General features: G+C 44.5%; 1 protein-coding gene across 1 annotated transcript in view; it reads right to left on the bottom strand.

The window, feature by feature from the left end:
• Positions 1 to 18,677, bottom strand: part of SMPD3 (sphingomyelin phosphodiesterase 3) — a 976,655-nt gene that overhangs the window by 123,204 nt on the left and 834,774 nt on the right. The gene's annotated exons all lie outside the window — the stretch shown is intronic.

Genomic DNA, 18,677 nt, shown 5'->3' with positions numbered 1-18,677 from the left:
CGACGTCGAAGACGAGGTCGCGGTCGAGGTCGAGGTCAGTGACTCCAGTTGAACGATCTCGAAGAAAGAATTATATTTCTCCTTCACCTTCTCCTAATGTGACGCTGGTATCATCTCCGAAGCCGGTGGCGTCTCCAGCTTCTAATGGCTCTTCTCATCATGATGATTCTCCGGCTCCAGCGGCTTCGCCGACTCCGGTTGAGTCCTCTGCAGTCCGTGAGACTTCACCTGCGCGGGCGCTGACCCCGGCTCCGCAGGCTCCAGTTCAGCCTCAGGTGACTCCCCATCAAGAAGGTGCGGATCCTTACCCTCCTTTTCCTGCACCTGGGGCTGATTCATCGCATTTTATAAATGCTATGTTTGGCATGTATGCTAGAGCTTCGACTCCATCCGGCGTGCCTTCGGGCCCCGTGGGTCCGTTGGCTTTTAACCTGGGAGTACCTCAAAACTATCCCCAGGCTCCTTTTATGCCATTTATGCAGTCGACTCCGGCTTGGCATTTCCCAGCAGCAAGGACCTCCACTCCGGCTCCGCGGACTCCATCTGTGGTTAGGTCGGCTCCGCAGCGGGATCGGTCGACGTCGAGGAACGAAGCCGAGGCTCCTCCAGCGACATCGCTGTTGTTTTCTCTGACGTCCCATACGGCCCCACCGATACCGTTGCCTAAACATTGCTCCAGGAGATAGGCACAAAGGTTACCTGAGGAGGAGGAGTATCTGCATGAGCAGGAGGAAGGTGAAATTATAGAATCTGTGGATGAATTTGAAGGCCTTCAGGATGCAAGTGGCCTTGACACTTCCCCTGAATATAACCTGACTTGTGCTTCTGGTGATATAATTCAAGACGTGGCACCTTACCATGTGGTGATAAGGAAGGCGGCTGATTTGTTGGGTCTTAAACTTCCGACTGCGGAGGTCAAGTCTAACATTCTTACAGAGGCTTTGAATAATCCTTCTTCTTCCTCTGAACCTATGCTTCCTTTTACAGAAGCTTTAACAGAGCCAATTTTAGAGGTTTGGCAAAAGCCTTTGTCTGCTCCGGCTGTATCTAGATCAATATCAAGGAGATACAGGCCTGCGCCTAGTGATCCAGCGTTCTTGTCGTCTCACCGAACACCTGAGAGTCTGGTTATACAAGCATCTTGCTCGAAGCAGTCTTCTAGTGCATTTCCAACTAATTTGGGTGACAGGGATTCTAAGAAAATGGAGCAAGCAGCAAAAAAGGTATTTTGATCTGCCAGTATGGCTTTAAAATCTACAAATGCGGCTTGCCTTTTAGGTAGAAACATCCATGCATTAATGGACTCTGTTGTTCAGTTGGCTCCTAAGTTACCTGAGGAAGACCGTGCCAACTTCTTGGAGGTCCTTTCTGACTCACAAGCTGCAGCACGCCAAGTCATTCAGTCAGGCATGGATTCTGCTGCCTCTGTGGCACGTATTATGTGTTCATCTGTAGCAACAAGGAGGCAACCTTGGCTCCGTTCTTCGGGCTTTTCTGCTGATGTTCAAGCCACGTTGTTAGATCTTCCATTTGATGGGTCAAGACTCTTTGGTTCGAAGGCGGACTCTGCCTTAGAGCGTTTCAAAGACAGCAGAGCTACTGCAAGATCTTTAGGCCTCCAGGTGCAGTCTAGAGGCTATGGCTATAAAAGATATCGAGGATTTGGGAGATCTGCTTCCTTTCGTGGACGACAACAGTCCCAGCAGAGTCAACAACAGCTAAATCCTTTGTACAAATCATACAGGGGAAGAAATAAAAGAGGCTCCAGAGGAGCAAATCATCAGCCATCTTCTTCTTCCTCCTCTACCTCTCCTTCCGCCACTGTTGGTACAACAGGAAAGCAGCTCTAGATTCCCCATCTTGGAGCATTTTGGTCCGGTTGGAGGTCGGGTGTCCCACTGTCTACAAGATTGGAGACTGATCACTTCCGATCGTTGGGTCTTGAATTTTGTAGAGAATGGGTACGCCCTCCCTTTCTTGGAGTTTCCTCCTCCTTACCCTCCTCGCCAGAGTGGGTGCTCAGAGGACCACTTACTGCTTTTACAGCAGGAGGTTCTTGCTTTGCTTCAAAAAGGTGCAATAGATGTGGTTCTGGAGCAGGAAAGGGGTCAGGGTTGCTACTCCCGGTATTTTCTGATTCCCAAAAAGGATGGTCGTTTGAGACCAATCTTGGACCTCAGGATTTTGAACCTTTACCTCAGGCAGGAGAAGTTTGAAAATGTTAACCTTAGCACAGGTTCTTCTTGCGCTGCAATAGGAGGACTGGATGGTGTCCATCGATCTGCAGGATGCATACTTTCATCTTCCCATCCTGAAGTCGCATCGGAAGTATCCCCGGTTCATAGTAGGATCGCAACACTACCAGTTTGCTGTCCTCCCGTTCGGTCTTACTTCAGCACCTTGTGTCTTTACAAAGGTGATGGCAGTGGTAGCGGCACATCTCAGAAGATTAGTGGTGCCTGTTTTCCCCTACCTAGACGACTGGTTGCTCAAAGAGGAGTCTCCAGAGTTGGTTTCGCGCCACTTGCAAGTGACAACTCATCTGTTGTTCAAATTGGGTTTCTCGATAAATTTACCCAAATCTCACCTGGTGCCTTCTCATTCTGTTGGTCAACCATGCACGCTGGCATATGATGGCACTCCAGTGTTGCCTCCGCAGGCAGTGGTATCAGAGCAACGGAGATCTCGGGGAGAAGATTAAAATCTCCAGAGAAGCTGCAGCGGAGCTGTCTTGGTGGAGTGTCCAGGGCAACCTGTCCCAAGGAAAGCCCTTTCAGCCGCCTCCGCTGGTGGTTACAGTAATCACGGATGCCTCCACTCTAGGGTGGGGTGCTCATCTGGGGGATCTGGAGATTAAAGGTCTTTGGTCTCCAGAGGAAAGGTTGCTTCACATCAACCTGTTGGAACTGTGGGCGATACGTTTGGCACTCAAGGCCTTTCTCCCCTCCCTTCACGGTCGGTCGGTTCAGGTCCTGACGGACAACACCACCGCAATGTGGTACATCAACAAACAGGGAGGAGTAGGGTCGTTACGTCTCTGCCGAGAGGCGTTGCGACTCTGGTCCTGGGTTCAGGGCCAAAGGATTTGTGTGTTTGCAAATCATCTGGCCGGGGTACTAAATGTTCGTGCGGACAGTCTCAGTCGGCGTTTCTCTGCCGATCACGAGTGGCGGCTTCATCCGGAGATGGTCCATTACATCTTTCAGATGTGGGGGTCTCCTCGGTTGGACCTGTTTGCCACTCTGGAGAACGTGCACTGCCCGTTTTTCTGCAGTCTCCAGCGTCCGTTGCAGGATGCGTTGGGGGGCGTTTCAGATAGATTGGAGTTCTCAGCTTCTTTACGCGTTTCCCCCAATACCCTTGTTCCCTCGGGTTCTGAGGAAGATTCGCCAAGACCAGGCCCAGGTTATATTGATTGCCCCGGATTGGCCAAGAAGGGTGTGGTACACAGACCTACTTTACCTCTCATTGCACCCTCCGCTCCGCCTCCCTCTCAGCGCAGACCTCCTTTCGCAGACGCAGGGGCAGGTTTTACACCCCCACCTCCAGAGCCCGCACCTTCATGCCTGGAGATTGAACGGTGCAACCTGAGTTCTTTCTCTCTCCCACCAGAGATAGTAGATGTTATTTTATCGCACAGATGACACTCCACTAAATCTGTTTGCTCTTCCCATTGCTCCAGGTTTGTGAAGTGGTGTGGAGAGAGGGATATCGATCCTCTTGAGGCCCGTTTATCTAACACTTTGGAATTTTCACTTTCTTTGGCACAGCCAGGTTCTGCTGTAGCTACTGTCAAAGGCTATTTGTCGTCTTTGTCAGCTTTGCCGGATCAGCCATCCTTATTTAAGTTCTCCATTGTAATGAGGTTCATTAAGGGCCTTACAAATATGTTTCCTCCCACCCCTTACATTATGCCACAGTGGGATTTGAATCTAGTCCTTAACTTTCTAATGGGTTCTCCTTTTGAGCCTATTCACTCTTGTCCATTGACTGTGCTTACATAAAATATTTTGCCATTTGACTTGGACTTTTAGTTTATTTTGGAATCATAACGAGTCTAACTGTAGGAGCCTTGCATTCTTCTGTTTCCTCTCTTTTAATGCATTGTTTTAATTTTCAAGAGTTTATACTTTTCTTATAATTTTCCTATAATTTGTATGTAAAAGGTTTGCTTTGCTGTTTTTTCTTAATAACACGCTATGAGTCGAAAGAGATGAGACTCTTTTTTTGGTTTCCCTTCTTAGATTTTGGTTTTCCTTTCTGCTGGCTGGGCGACAGCTATGGTGAGCACATCATTGACCGCTCCTCAAAACAATGCCCACTTACAGAGGCCAGACCAGTCTACAAAGTGGACATATGCAATGGATGCACCACAGCCACAACGAAGGTAAGCCTGTCTGCATCTATCTGTGCATCAACTGGGAACCAGACAGATGATCCACCTCTGCCATTTCTCAAAGAGCTCCAACTTTCTATTATGATTATGAGTACTTGCTCTCTAAATAAATGTAGGGACATACTTTCTCTAAATTGTAAATATAAATGTAGTGTTGTATGCACCTTGTCATAAAAAGAAAAGTTTGTATCTTTAGATCTATTCGTCATGTAATAGAATTTCAGTATATACTTATTGTTCAAGGTGTTGGTGCCCATTTTCTTTTGTCTTTATTATGCTTCTACTGTTTAACTGTTTAAGCGTAGTTTTCGTTTGTGTTTTCCTGCTCAAGATTAACCAGCAGGCCACGTTGTACAGTGCTCTGTTACCCTGCCAGGTCAGAAGTCAAAGACCTGATCATGAATTGACACTTGAGGCAATAGTACTGTAACCTCACTTTCTATTTGAAATGACCTCACAACTTTGACCTACCTGACCTACGATGCAATCAACCTATCGCTCAAGGTGTTGATTTCTATTTTCATTTTCTCTTTAATATGCTTCTACTGTTTATACGTAGGTATTGATTATGTTTGTTTGCTCAAGCTTAACCAGCGGGCGACACTGTACAGTGCTCTGATACCCTGTCGGGTAATGTTCGCGCTTCATAAAACCTTTCAAATAAATAAATATTTAGATTGATCACCATGTTGTTCTAATGATGGGTGATATTAGTCGAACAGGAGCAGAATATTTTGGACGTCAGTAACAACCATTTAACAGTTTTAGTCTTGAATAAGTCTTGACTTAGTGAGGTTTGTAACTTAGCAATAGTAGTGGCCACCCGTCTTAAAACTTTCATGAAAAAGTGCTTAGACTCTAATTCGGCGATGGTTTTGATGGTCACTAAAGTTCATGAGGCCTATCAAAGCAATCTGACATCACCCATTAAAGTTACTTTCCCTATTGTAAAATGTTCTTTGCCTCTCAGGCATTAGTCTTTCTCCTTTTTACACATCTACCATCTGGCTCCGTTGCTGTGTTTTATACCGAATGAGACAATTGCATCTCTGAGTTAGTACCCAAATCTTTTATCCTGGATAATTTTAGTTTTTGGATGAAAAATCTTTCCAAGTCATTTTTTAATTGTCTCTCAGATGACAGTAAACATGCAGAGTATTAGTATAACTCGGCTAATTGCATGTGCATCTTATAAACATAAACTAGACTATAAGTCTCAGCCTTGATTTTGATCAGAATGACATTATCTCGAATGCCGTGTTATAGCTGGTAGTTTAGTCAGGTCAAGAAAACACCCTATTTTCACTTCCAAATCTGATGACTTTGTGTGGAAGAAAAGATACTGTTTCCAAGCTGGAACACTTGCACAACAAAATGCTTGCAAACTTAAAATCTTTAGCAACGGACAGAGTGTGTCAATGAAGATTTGCATAGGACTCGCATTCTTGCCAACTTTACAAATCAGTTTAGGATTGTTCCAAAAAAAAAAGTAATTGCAGCAAGAAATCAGTTTGATTCATCCAGAATAAATAAGTCTCAGCACAAATAAACGTAGACATCTAATATAATTAATGAGTTACCTGGACCAAAATAGTCTCATGGAATATTATTCCATCTCACTTCCTATGTTCTTTTTACTTCAAAATTACTAAAAAAGTAGGGAAGACATGTAAACAGTGAATTTCTCTTGTCTTCAATGTCTCTAGTTTAGTTTCCTACCACTCCCAGTCTAATCATGGACCCTGGGCCAAACGTAATTTTGGGGGGGCCTGTTCAGAACAGTTTTGAATTCATGATCCAATTTCAGCTCTTTCATGCCCTCTATGGTCAGGTCACTGACAATGCACAGGCGCACTGTCTAAAATCTAAATGTGTTCCCATCTAATACTCAGGGGTAGTGACATGTGTTTTCAATATTGTTACTATTTGAAAACAACAAGGGAACCCAAAGAAGTCAGGAAGGGACCTTGGGAGTCAATATTATTAAGGCAACAGTGGTCCCTTACAATTAAAATTGCTTAATCAATAAATATAGACAAAATCGTTGCTATATTTGAAAATGACATGCCCAGCCGGGCAGAGGTCTTGGTATTTACTTTTCAGTCAATGTAAAACATGAATAACACCCAATATACAAGACAGGGCACACGCCTGTACCCAGTCAATCACACAATAAATATCAGGACAGGGAACAATTAAAGGGAACAAACAAAAGGGCTTAGGCAAGAGCTAAATGTTCTGTAAACTTGTTAATCGCACAGTTTTGATAAAACAGAACAGTACAGTATTGCCACTTTCACACTTTTAAAGGGCAAATAAATCATTCCATGTGTGTAAGATGCTCATAGTTGTCGACGGCGGTTCGATCCGTTTAACACATTTACGGATCTCATCAGGACATTAATTGTATGCCTAATAGTAAAGCAGCCTCATTTGCTTGAAGGGAGGAAGGGAAGGAAAATACCGAGAGACAAACATAAGGAAAATTCTAAAAGGACATATGTATACATAGCGTGAATAATTGTGGGCATGCGCTCTGTGGGAGTAAGGTTCTTGTGCGACAGGCTAATATCAAGTATTGGGTAAAAGATACCTAGACACATGCAGGAAAGCGAAAGATGGAAGATGGTGTACGTGCATGACGTGAAAATTACATTCGGCGCAAGGTGTGAAAAAAACATTAGGCACAAGTACTGAGGCAGGTTAATGGAGGCGACGCGTTCAGCCAAGCTAGTGAAGAAGATAATGGAGAGTGTCATTATCTAGAAAAGAAGGCTAAAGCTCACTTAGGGAGGAAGCCAAGGTGTACAAGGCTTACTAGAGTACCCGGTCACCGGGAATTCCTGCAAAAAACAATGAGTGAGTTATGGTACGTTGCGGGTAAAGTTTCTGATAAGGTGGTGGGTGGTACGGGTATAAGGGAGGCTGACCGGGCGGGCTGGTTTTTTGACCTATTGCGGTCAGCCTATGTTCGAGTCCGGTTAACGCAGTGCTTACATAAGCCTGGAAAGGGGCCTGAAAGAACGAATAGGAGTGTCAAGGAGAAACCAGTAGTGAACTAGGGTCAAGGGCGGCACAGTGGAATTATAGCATGGGCACTTACCTAGGTTTGGCCAATAAAAGAACGTCAGGCAAACCACAATCGGGAATATAAAGACGTTCAAGGTAGTACGGTTTAATAACCTGGGTGGGAAAGTGAAAAATAGGCGGGAATTAGATGGATGACCCGGCAGCCCCAGGGGGGAACCAGCGTAGAGCATGGTAGTCGGGCAAAACGTCTTGCTGAGGACTTAGTGAAGTTGCAGTACTGCTGAATCGCGGGTGCAGGTATGAGGGGCGAATCATGCATGGAGGCTATATGTGGGCGGAGGGTACATTGGATTGGGCAGTCACTCCCATTTTTATTTTTGTAAATATCTTTTTATTGCAGCAAAATCAGAGAAGCATACAGTAGAATTAAACCATTCCCCTTGGTGCTCAGTGTGAGCGCCGCTCCCTCACCCCTGTATCACACAGCCATTCAGCTCGCACCCCGGAGGTCGAGCGGCAAAGTCACAGGTACAAAGAAACTGCGCTGGAGCATTCTGTGTATGGCTGTAGCCACCAAGTGGGTGGGAAATGGCAGAGCTGCTTTTGGGTCCTAACACTCCCTCTCCCATGTCCCAAGTCCAGTTTAAGCCAAGAGTTCCTGTACATCCTCCATGAACAAAACCCCCTCCCCTCTCCCTTAACCCCCTCAACCTTTCCTACCCCGCCACCCTCGTCTAGGATTCCCCCCATATCTCCCTGCCCCTGCCCAGATCCCCCACCCCCCCAGGCGTGCCAGAGTATCACCTAACCGAGCTCTCAACCTCTCCACCAAGCTCAGATCCGAAGCATGGCACCAGGATTTATCTGCAATCATCCGTAAATCATCACAATGGAACGCAAGGGTAGTGAAGTAGCAGAGCGGGTCTATGCCGTCCCCCCCGTCAGGCGGGTGTCCCGCTGGAGCCGGGCTATGCACCGGGGATTCCTCCTCCTCCACGTCCAGGAGCGTGAGATCTAGGACCAGCCCCTCCCACGCCCTGGCTCTCTCCAGTGCCATGTCATTGTCTATCCTGAGCGCGGCTCGCAGTTGGGCAGTCACTCCCATGTGATCACTAGACATAGATGATGTGAAAAAAGGAAGTGTCGGCGGTGGCGGCCATATTGGAACGTGTGAAAAGAGAGTATATTGGATTTGGCAGTCGCTCCCATCTGATCACTAGACATAGTTGAAGTGACAAGAGGAAGTGTCGACGGTGGAGGCCATATTGGAAGGGTGAATATAGATAGAAGAGAGGGGCCACATTTTAAGAGCAATATACAGTTTAGAAGATAAGGCAATTAGAACAAAACATTTAAAAAGTACATACTGTCCTATTGCACAATATATGCAGGCAGCAGTATGTAATCATAGAAGGGACATGGAGGAAGGCATGGAGCTCAATTGTTCATATCAAGGTGTTGCAGTTCTCCTGTAGGTTTAGTCCTGTGTTGAGACTATTAGTCTTTAAAATCGATTTCAATTCCTCCTTATTGAGGATGTGTGTCAGATCCCCTCCTCTCGGGGGAAGTTTCACAGTGGTAATAACTGTCCACCGAATGTCATTTTCTGTATGCCCCTTCTCAAGAAAGTGATCCACGAGCGGTGCATTTGCTGTCTTGCATCGAATTCTGCTGCGATGTTGTAAAATGCGTAGCCTGATATTCTGCTTTGTTTGGCCCACATAAATCATTTCACAAGGACAAAAAATGGCATATATCACGTTGCAGGTATTACAATTACTCAGAGATTTTAAGATATTTCTCACATCCTTGAAAACAAACTCCATGTCTCAATGGTAAAATCACACACTATACAATTGCCACATTTAATATGTCCTTTCGGGGGGGGTTAAGGACCAAAGGTCATTCAGTGTGGGGTTGGAGTTCCGGGTGGAGGGTAATGCAGCTCGAACCAGGTGATCCTTCACATTCTTACTTCTTTTAAAAGCAAACATAGGTGGGTCTATGTTGAGTGAGCCCGCATTAAGAATCGGCCAATTTTTCTTGATGGTTTTGCGAATTATGTTAGACACTGCAGAGAATGTTGTGACGCAGACAAGGTGTTCTGCCACTGATTTGAGTTTGGGTTCGAGTAGAGTGTCTCGGGGGCAGTATCACGCTCTCTTTGATGCGTTACATACTAGGCGGCGGGGATAGCCTCGGGAGGTGAGTTTGGTGGAGAGTATTTGCGCCTCAGAAAAATAGTCATTCTTGTGTGAGCAGTTTCTCCTAATTCTGAGAAACTGCGAGTAAGGTAGACTGTCCCTCAGGGCCCTGGGGTAACAGTTTTTGTAGCCGAGCAGAGTGTTGCGCTCAGTTGGTTTGCGGAAAAGAGATGTAAAGAGAGTGCCGTCTTGATGCTGGATAGTGAGATCGAGGAACGGAATACTGTCTTTCTTGTGTGTTAAGGTGAATGTGAGCCCATTGAAGTTTTCATTAAGCCAATGAAGGAAGGCATTAAGCATTTTTAATTCTCCTGACCAGATAAGGATAATGTCGTCTATATACCGTTTCCATTTTATAATGCCTGTGTGGAATGGGTTGCTAGAGGGGAGAATAGTGTTGCATTCAAGACAGTCCATATAAAGAATTGCTAGCGTAGGAGCAAAAATAGCCCACATTGATGTACCACGGACCTGCTGGTAAAACTGGTCATTAAAGGTGAAGAAGTTTCTTGTTAGGCATATCTCAAGTAATTGTAAGATAAAGAGTGCGGGGACTGTATGGGGACGTAGTCTTTTGTTGAGTATGGCTTCCATGACCATGAGTGAGTCTCTCTGTGGGATGTTAGTGTAGAGAGACTCTACGTCCAATGTGCAAAGGGTCTCGGCGGTAGGGTCAAATGGGTGGTTTTCAATTAAATTAATCATGGCCATGCTATCTTTGATGTAACACTCAGTAAAGGGTACAAAATCCTTCAAAAAGAAATTTACATAGTGGCCTAGTGGCTCGAGGATTGAGCCGCAGCCCGACACAATCAGGCAAGAAATCAGTTTTATTTATCCAGAATAAATAAGTCTCAGCACAAATAAACTTAGACATCTAATATCATTAATGAGTTACCTGGACCAAAATATTCTCATGGAATATTATACCATCTCACTTGCTATGTTTTTTTTACTTCAAAATTACTAAAAGTAGGGAAGACATGTAAACAGCGAATTTCTCTTGTCTTCAATGTCTCTAGTTTAGTTTCCTACCACTCCCAGTCTAATCATGGACCCTGGGCCAAACGTAATTTTGGGGGGCCTGTTCAGAACAGTTTTGAATTTATGATCCAATTTCAGCTCTTTCATGCCCTCTTTGTCTAAAATCTAAATGTGTTCCCATCTAATACTCAGGGGTAGTGACGTGTGTTTTCAATATTGTTACAGCAGCTGCTCACAGATATTACTGCAAATAATCTCCGTGACACCCTCCCAAATCTCATTTGTGAGTTCCCGTTTTGATCTAAAAGAAACTTTTTAAAATTTATGTTGCATGAAACATAAGCCTACATTTTTTGTCAAAATGTCTGCATTAGACTCACTCATCACCCACATAAAAATTAATTAAAGGAAAGAGGCAAAAAATCTGTTAAAAAATGATTCAAGGTGGTGAGGGCAAGATTCTATGAAGAACAGAGTTGGCTCTATCAGGGAGGCCACTGACAGGCTGGGGCCCTGGGCCAGAGAACACTTTGCCCATGCCTTAATACGTCTCTGAATCTAATCATTTCCAGCCTGACATTTTAAAAGAACTAGGGCAAATATTGAACAAAGTTAGGTTTGGAATCCTTAGTAACCCTGTGTGCACCTTGGAAACCGCAATAGAGATTTTATTATACAACTCCAGGAGACCCTTTTCATCAACCGTTGAAAGGTGTCAGCCCAGCCTTACACTATTCACATTTGGCAGATCTCTGTGGCTGACTGACTCATGAACCACAGACATGTTTTACTATCTATGCTTCTGAATTTGTGGAAGCATCATCACAGGGAAACCTCTTGATACAGACTAAAGAAGTAGGCAGCCCAGTATTTGTCCTCTTCAAATCAATTTGGAAGTAATGTTGCTCCTCTTCTGTTAAAAAACTTGCAAGGCAGGGAGCCATCCAAAAATGAGTCTGGTGAGCTCTTTGTATGATCAACAAAGGCTGGCGTTGTGCCCTGCCAGGGTAACCCAACTAAATGAGAAACTATGGGAATAATTTACGCAGTTATGATTATGTCCTATTTAGAAGTAGTCTCAATGTGTGCCACCACCAGTGATTCCACACAGCTCTCAACGCTTACTAACACTAAGCACTAGGAATAAATCATATTGGCATATTTCAAGAGAATCACTAATAAGGCATTTGGAATAAGAGTTAGGCCTGGGTGAAATATCCATTATGTGGCATAATATTTCAAATTTATCATTAGGCTTGGTATGCAAAATTCCAGAAAATATGATATTATTCTCCTTTTTTAGTACTGGGAGAAGAAAACAACCCGAGTGCAAGCACCTTTTGATTTCTGCACTTTAAATGTTTGCACAAAATCTTTTAGCATGAACGGTGTTTTTGTTTTGATGCATTTTGTGCTAAATATAGCCCTAAATGCCAATTTTTCAGAATTTCTGCACAATGTTTTATAATTACACAGAAGCAAACAATGCACATTTTGCACACCACTAATCAGAATGTGTTACTATCTGTGCACAATGTGTGATGGAAGCTGTCGATTCACTGCAATTCAAGTACCAATATACAGCTTGCAGGATTTCTTTAATGTGCCAGTTGGAAACCCACAATATATTACTTGGCATAGGGGATCATTGAATGGCTTGGATTAGAGAGACTTTCTCCCTCAATCATTTCAAGATAATGCCTCTTATGAAATATCTTGGTTGCTTAGCCACTTTGACTAGAGCTAAGCATATACCTGGCATCACCTACTTTCTTCTGCAATTGTCCCCTAAGATTGTCATGTACCTGTACTGTCCCTGATTTGCTCAGACTCTATTTCATGACCGTGATCATGTGATTGAAGATAGATATCAGGACTTGTTGTGGTGCTATGTTTATTTTCTCCTCCACTTGGAAGCTTGCTCCAAGACCCACCACTTTTCTGTAGCAGTTTTTATAAAATTCCAGCAAGTTGGCGTTTTTAACTGTGCTTATCTAGAATTAGTTATTTTTTACCATTTAATGAGCATCACATGGCAAGCAATATCACCCTTTATTGAAAACTTAGGGTGTCCTTGCTTGTCCATCCTCCTATTTCAAGTGGAAGAGGTAAAATGCACTCATTTTTATGGCTCCCCTGTTCGCACTGTCCTGAACTCAGTGAGAAGTCTCCTTCTACATCTCTGACTGTGCGATCACATATTCCCTGCCTCAGAAGCTCAGAAACATCTTTGTTCTTGTTCTTCCAACTCCTTTTCTTAATCTGCTACAGACCTACTACGAAGGTAGATTCTCTTTCTTTTAACAACCTGAAGGCAGTACCTACAGTGGTGTTATGTGGTAAGTTCGCAACTTCTCTCTCAGATACTCTTTCACATAAAGACCTTTAGACAAAGCCCACACTATGTTGTGTCATTAGTTTGGAGATCATATAGGGCAGTGATCATATACCTGATGCTACATTATTTAAGGAAATTGCTCATGATAACAGACAACAAGTAAACATCATTGTCAGTAACTAATGTCTCGGAACATCCTTCTAAAAAAAAGCTTATTAAAAAAATAACTTCTTATGTGTAGGATTCTCCAACAAACTTAACCTCTGGCCATTTAGAATGATAATCAATGGCTACTGAAGTAAATCTTAAATCAACTGGTAACTGTTAAAATGGTCCTGAAATATCAAGAGCTAACTTTTCCCAGGGGTGTTGTGACCAAGCAGCAGGTGCGAATGACGTTTACCTAGGCCTCAAAACCTGTCACTACTTGAACACTCTTCACATTTTCTAATCTATTTGTCAGCTACAGTATCAATTCCAGGCTACTGGAGAAATTATTCAGTAGCTTTTTCAATTAAGACATTCTGGGATGACCATAATAGGCTAACTCTGATAACATTTTCCTAACTCCTTCTGGAGATGCACATTTGCCTTCCTTAAATACCAAATCCCCATGTGCCTGTAATCCACAGGCTACTTGAAAAAGCGCAACACACTCTGATTCAACATATCTACATTATGGCCATCCATTTCTCACACAAGCCCTTACATACTTGCAAAGTTCATCCCTGTTCTTAGCCTCTGTCCATTCTAATTTACTCAGCTCAGCAGTTTCCGGTGATCATTTCACCGACAGTTGCAGCAACTTCTGTGTCAAAATTATCAACATCAGACTGGTTCTTTTTACATTCCCACCGTAACCTAGAAAGGCAATCCACCATCAGATTTTTCTTCCCAGGGACATAGGTGAGGTTGAAGCATTATTTCTGTAGCCTTGAGCACAGTCTAGCTATCCTTGCAGTAGCATTACATCCACCACCCAGTGACAAAATAATGGTTTGAGATCAGAACTCAGTTCTAAGGGAACTCCCTCAAAATAGGCTTGGAAATGTTCTGTTGATCATAAACATGTCAACAACCCATTTTCTATAATGCCATACCTTATTTCGCTAGCATTCAAGGTTTGCTAATCACGTTGAGAGAGAACTGCTCCTAGACCGTATATATTTGCATCCACTGTTATCACACACACATCATACCGATACAGAATTGTTTAACATTGTGTGCTTTTCATATGTCCTCCTTAATCTTTACAAATGCTAATTGTTGTTCTTCTGCCCACACAAATGCATGTCCTTTCCTAACCATTTTTCTTAGAGGTTCAATTTTCTCAACAAATGTTTCTACAACCTTCCTGTAGTACTCGTACAAATCAAAGGACAACAGTTTTTCTCTTGTATCAGGTGTAGCAGCATTTGGTATAGCATCAACAATAGATTTATTTGGTACAATTCCTTCACCAGAATTGGTGTGACCCAAATACTCCATTTCTTTACAGAATAGCTTGCATTTCTCTTTCTTCTGTGTTATACCATTCCCTTGCAATCTTTCACTCACCGCTTTTTATATGTTCTTGGTGCTCTTCTTAATTTTTAAAAAAACAATTAGAATATCATCTTGGAAACACCTCACGCAATAGTCCTTGTTCTTAAATATGGTATATGTTGCCCTTTGAAACACTGAGGCCACAGAGACTAGGCCAAACAGCATTTTCCTAAACTTGGACAAACCCAAAGGTGTGAGAAAAGAGTTAAGGATATGGAATCAGGGTAAAGTGCTATCTGGTGGTTGGCTGACCTTAGATCCACTGTGGAGAACATATTGTCTGTGTCTAAGGTGGTGAGTAATTCTAGGTAGGGGTGGCAGTCAACAAAAAAATATTTAAATTAGGAGCCCAAGGTTGACACATAGCCTTATCGTGTTGTCCCCTTTCTTTGCAAAAATTACTCTTTGATGATATCCTCTTGTACCAGTTTTTCCAAAATGTCCGCTTACTCCATTCTTATGCTCAGAGGAGCACTTCTCAACTTCTGTTTAATGGGAGTGACCCCTTGTTTACGTTTGTGGATAATCCTGTAAAATTGGCCAAGTCCAACTGTGGCTGTTTCTGTATTGACATATTGTCCCCCCTCAATTATTATATAAGGGGCTCAGGCCCCAAAACACCCCATTCAAGCTGTTGTTTTTTGAATATTTAGGACTAGTTTGTCACCCACATGGCCATTGAACACACACACACATATATATATCTATATACATACATATATATATCCTACTGGCGGTTGCCAGTAGGTAGTTATAGTTAGGACCTTTTTTCCAAAGGAAAAGCGGTTTTTGTTTTCTCAATATCTTTAGCGCCGGTTGACGAATCTTCATGAAATTTTCAAAACTAGTGGCCCGCTCCGGTCATCTCTGTCTCGAAGGTTTCGGGTTGATTCGACAAGCGGGGGCTGAGAAAAAAGGGGGGTCCCAAAACGTGTTTTCCCTATGTAATTTTCCATAAGAAACTTTCGACATGAACTGCTGAACGGAATTACACCAAATTTGGCAAAAAGGGAGCCCTTGGTTCAGAAAGAGACCATTTTTAGGTCTCGCGCCTAGCGTTGCAGTGTGCATCCCATGGGGTTTTGAAAGCTGACCACACGCTCGTGCGTGTGATCAGGCTTTCGCTGGCTGCCATTGGCTTTTGCGTGTTTTTTATACAAAAATAAGACACGCAATTGGGCAAAGGCGAGCGCATGTCCCGCCTTTGCCCTGCCCATTCCCATCGGTGTCTAGCATGCGCTGATGCGCATCACAGACGACAGGCTCCCCCGCTCCTCTCTGGTGCGCGCGCACCACTAGTTTTGATTTCTGCCTTCGTTTGCTTTCTTCGTGCATTTTCTTATTAAATCTCACAGATCTACTGCAAGTACAAAGTGAAGGCACATCTGACATGAAACCAAGAAGCCAGAAAATGGAACACATTCCCAAGTGATGCAGGCAGCCACAACCTGAACAATGCCATACCACTAAAACACACAACCAGGAAATACGCGGCTTTCAGCCATTGTTCGTTTTCAATCATCCCCGCTTGCCCCACAATGTACACGGCGCGTGTTGCTTGCTTTTTGGTGTTATTCTACGCAAGCTCGAAGATACACAAATACTAAGCAGGGGTAAAGGTCAGCACTCACAATGCACACAAGGGAAAGCAGAAAGCAAAAGATCTTCCATAGTTTTAGTTTTCAGTACAGCAAACAAGAGCCCGGATTTATAAACGTGACGTGAATCTGAGGCGTTGGCCCGTTAAACTATTGTTCTTTGTTAGCCGGCTACTGTGCCCCGCTGACAATCTACATGACATATCAACATGCTGTTGGTTTTAGATGCGTCCACAGCTAATTCTTAACAGGAGAACGTGATACGCCCAACGTATGGCATCTTAAAGGGGCATCATGTGAATAATGCCACAATGGGGCTCAAAAGCCAAGCAGACATTGTCAAATAACAAGCGTTCTAGAAGTGCCTACATGTGGGGATTGTGAGAGGTGCTGGGCTGGGTAAGAAACCCCATTTTTATCGCTAAACCAGACGGATTCTTTAAACAACCTCTTTAAACAGCCCTCTAGCTGCCACTTACTCAAAGACTGGCGCAGCTTCTGTCAACTCGAACATACCCATGGCAAGGATTTTCACCCTGACAACTAAAGCAATGCCATTGGACAAACGGAATGCCCTATTACATAACAGTGCACAGTCTCGACTATCTGCCGCCAAATGTTGCAAAAAAATATACTTTGTAAGATTTCACAGAAAAAACACCCCGCAGCTTGTTTTAGGTTGGCTCATCGTATGAGCAACAACGTTACAGTCACCGAGTGCCAAACTCGTTTTTAACATAATTCCTCAAAGTAGTTTTTGACACCACAGATGAGGTAAGAGAAGTGGATGCACAGCAGCCGCCAAGCAAGTCCCATGTCTATTACTAAGGCATCTGTCTGGGAGACAGACAATGTTTGTAGGTTTAGCCTGACTACCAAAAGGCTGCGATTACAACAAGCATTTGCAATGCAATAGGTCTCGCATTTACGCGGGTTTAAGCTTTTGCCGTTGTAAATCACAATGCCTTTTATTTAGGTTTTAAAAACAAAAATAAAATGAATTGTCATTTGCAATGTCAATAGCTCAAACTCGTTTCCATTTAGGGTGTACAATCATCTTGGAGTAGTTAAGTAATAAATGCATTCTAGTTTTTGGTAGGCCCGAGAGAAGAAAATTAAGATGTGCTCCCTCTTGTGTGCTTTCATTCCACTTCCCTCCGTGATCTGCTCACCCATGTGTACTCCCCCCACTTCCCTCCGTGATGTGCTCACCCATATGTACTCCTCACAATTCCCTCCCTGATGTGCACACCCTGTCTGCTTCCTCCCACTTCCCTCCGTGATCTGTTCACCCATGTGTACTCTCCCCACTGCCGTCCATGATGTGCTTACCCATGGGTACTCCCCCCACTTCCCTCCGTGATGTGCTCACCCATGTGTACTCCTCCCACTTCCCTCCCTGATGTGCTCACACAGTGTGATTCCTCCACACTTCCCTCTGTGATCTGCTCACCCATGTGTACTCCCCCACTTCCCTCCGTGATGTGCTCACCCATGTGTGCTTCCTCCCCACTTCCATCTGTGATGTGCTCACCCATGTGTGCTTCCTCCCCACTTCCCTCTGTGATCTGCTCACCCATGTGTACTCCTCCCCATTTCCCTCCGTGATGTGCTCACCCTGTGGGCTTCCTCCAGCTTTCCTCTGTCATGTGCTCACCCATGTGTGCTTTCTCCCCACTTCCCTCCATCATGTGCTCACCCTGTGTGCTTCCTCTCCACTTTCCTCCATGATGTGCTCACCCTGTCTGCTTCCTCCCCACTTCCCTCATGTGCTCACCCATGTGTACTCCACCCCACTTCACTCCGTAATGTGCTCCCCATGTGTACTCCTCCCCACTAACCTCAATGATGTGGTCACCCATGTGTACTCCTCTCCACTTGCCTCCATGATGTACTCACCCTTGTGTGCTTCCTCCCCACTTCCCTCCGTGATGTGCTCAACCATGTGTACTCCTCCCGTCTTCCCTTCGTGATGTGCTCACCCTTGTGTGCTTCCTGCCCACTTCCCTCAGTGATGTGCTCACCCTGTGTTCTTCCTCCCACTTTCCTCTGTCATGTGCTCACCCATGTGTGCTTCCTCCCACTTCCCTCCGTCATGTACTCACCCTGTGTGCTTCCTGCTCACTTCCCTCTGTCATGTGCTCACCCTGTCTGCTTCCTCCCCACTTCCCTCTGTGATGTGCTCACCCATGTGTACTCCTCCCCACTTCACTCCATAATGTGCTCACCCATGTGTACTCCTCCCCACTTCCCACCGTGATGTGCTCATCCATGTTTACTCCTCCCTACTTCCCTCCATGATGTGCTCACCCTTGTGTGCTTCCTCCCCACTTCCCTCCATGGTGTGCTCACCCTTGTGTGCTTCCTACTCACTTCCCCCATGATGTGCTCACCCAGTATGCTCCCTTCCACTTTCCTCTATCATGTGCTCACCCTTGTGTTCTTCCTACCCACTTCCCCCATGATGTGCTCACCCAGTATGCTTCCTCCCACTTCCCTCCGTGATGCGCTCACCCTGTGTGCTTCCTCCCCCACTTCACTCCGTGGTGTGCTCACCCTGTCTGCTTCCGCCCCACTACCCT

Source organism: Lissotriton vulgaris, chromosome 12 (genome assembly GCF_964263255.1).
Source record: "Lissotriton vulgaris chromosome 12, aLisVul1.2, whole genome shotgun sequence".
Classification (NCBI taxonomy): Eukaryota; Metazoa; Chordata; class Amphibia; order Caudata; family Salamandridae; genus Lissotriton; species Lissotriton vulgaris.
This window is presented reverse-complemented; position numbering and strand designations above follow the sequence as displayed.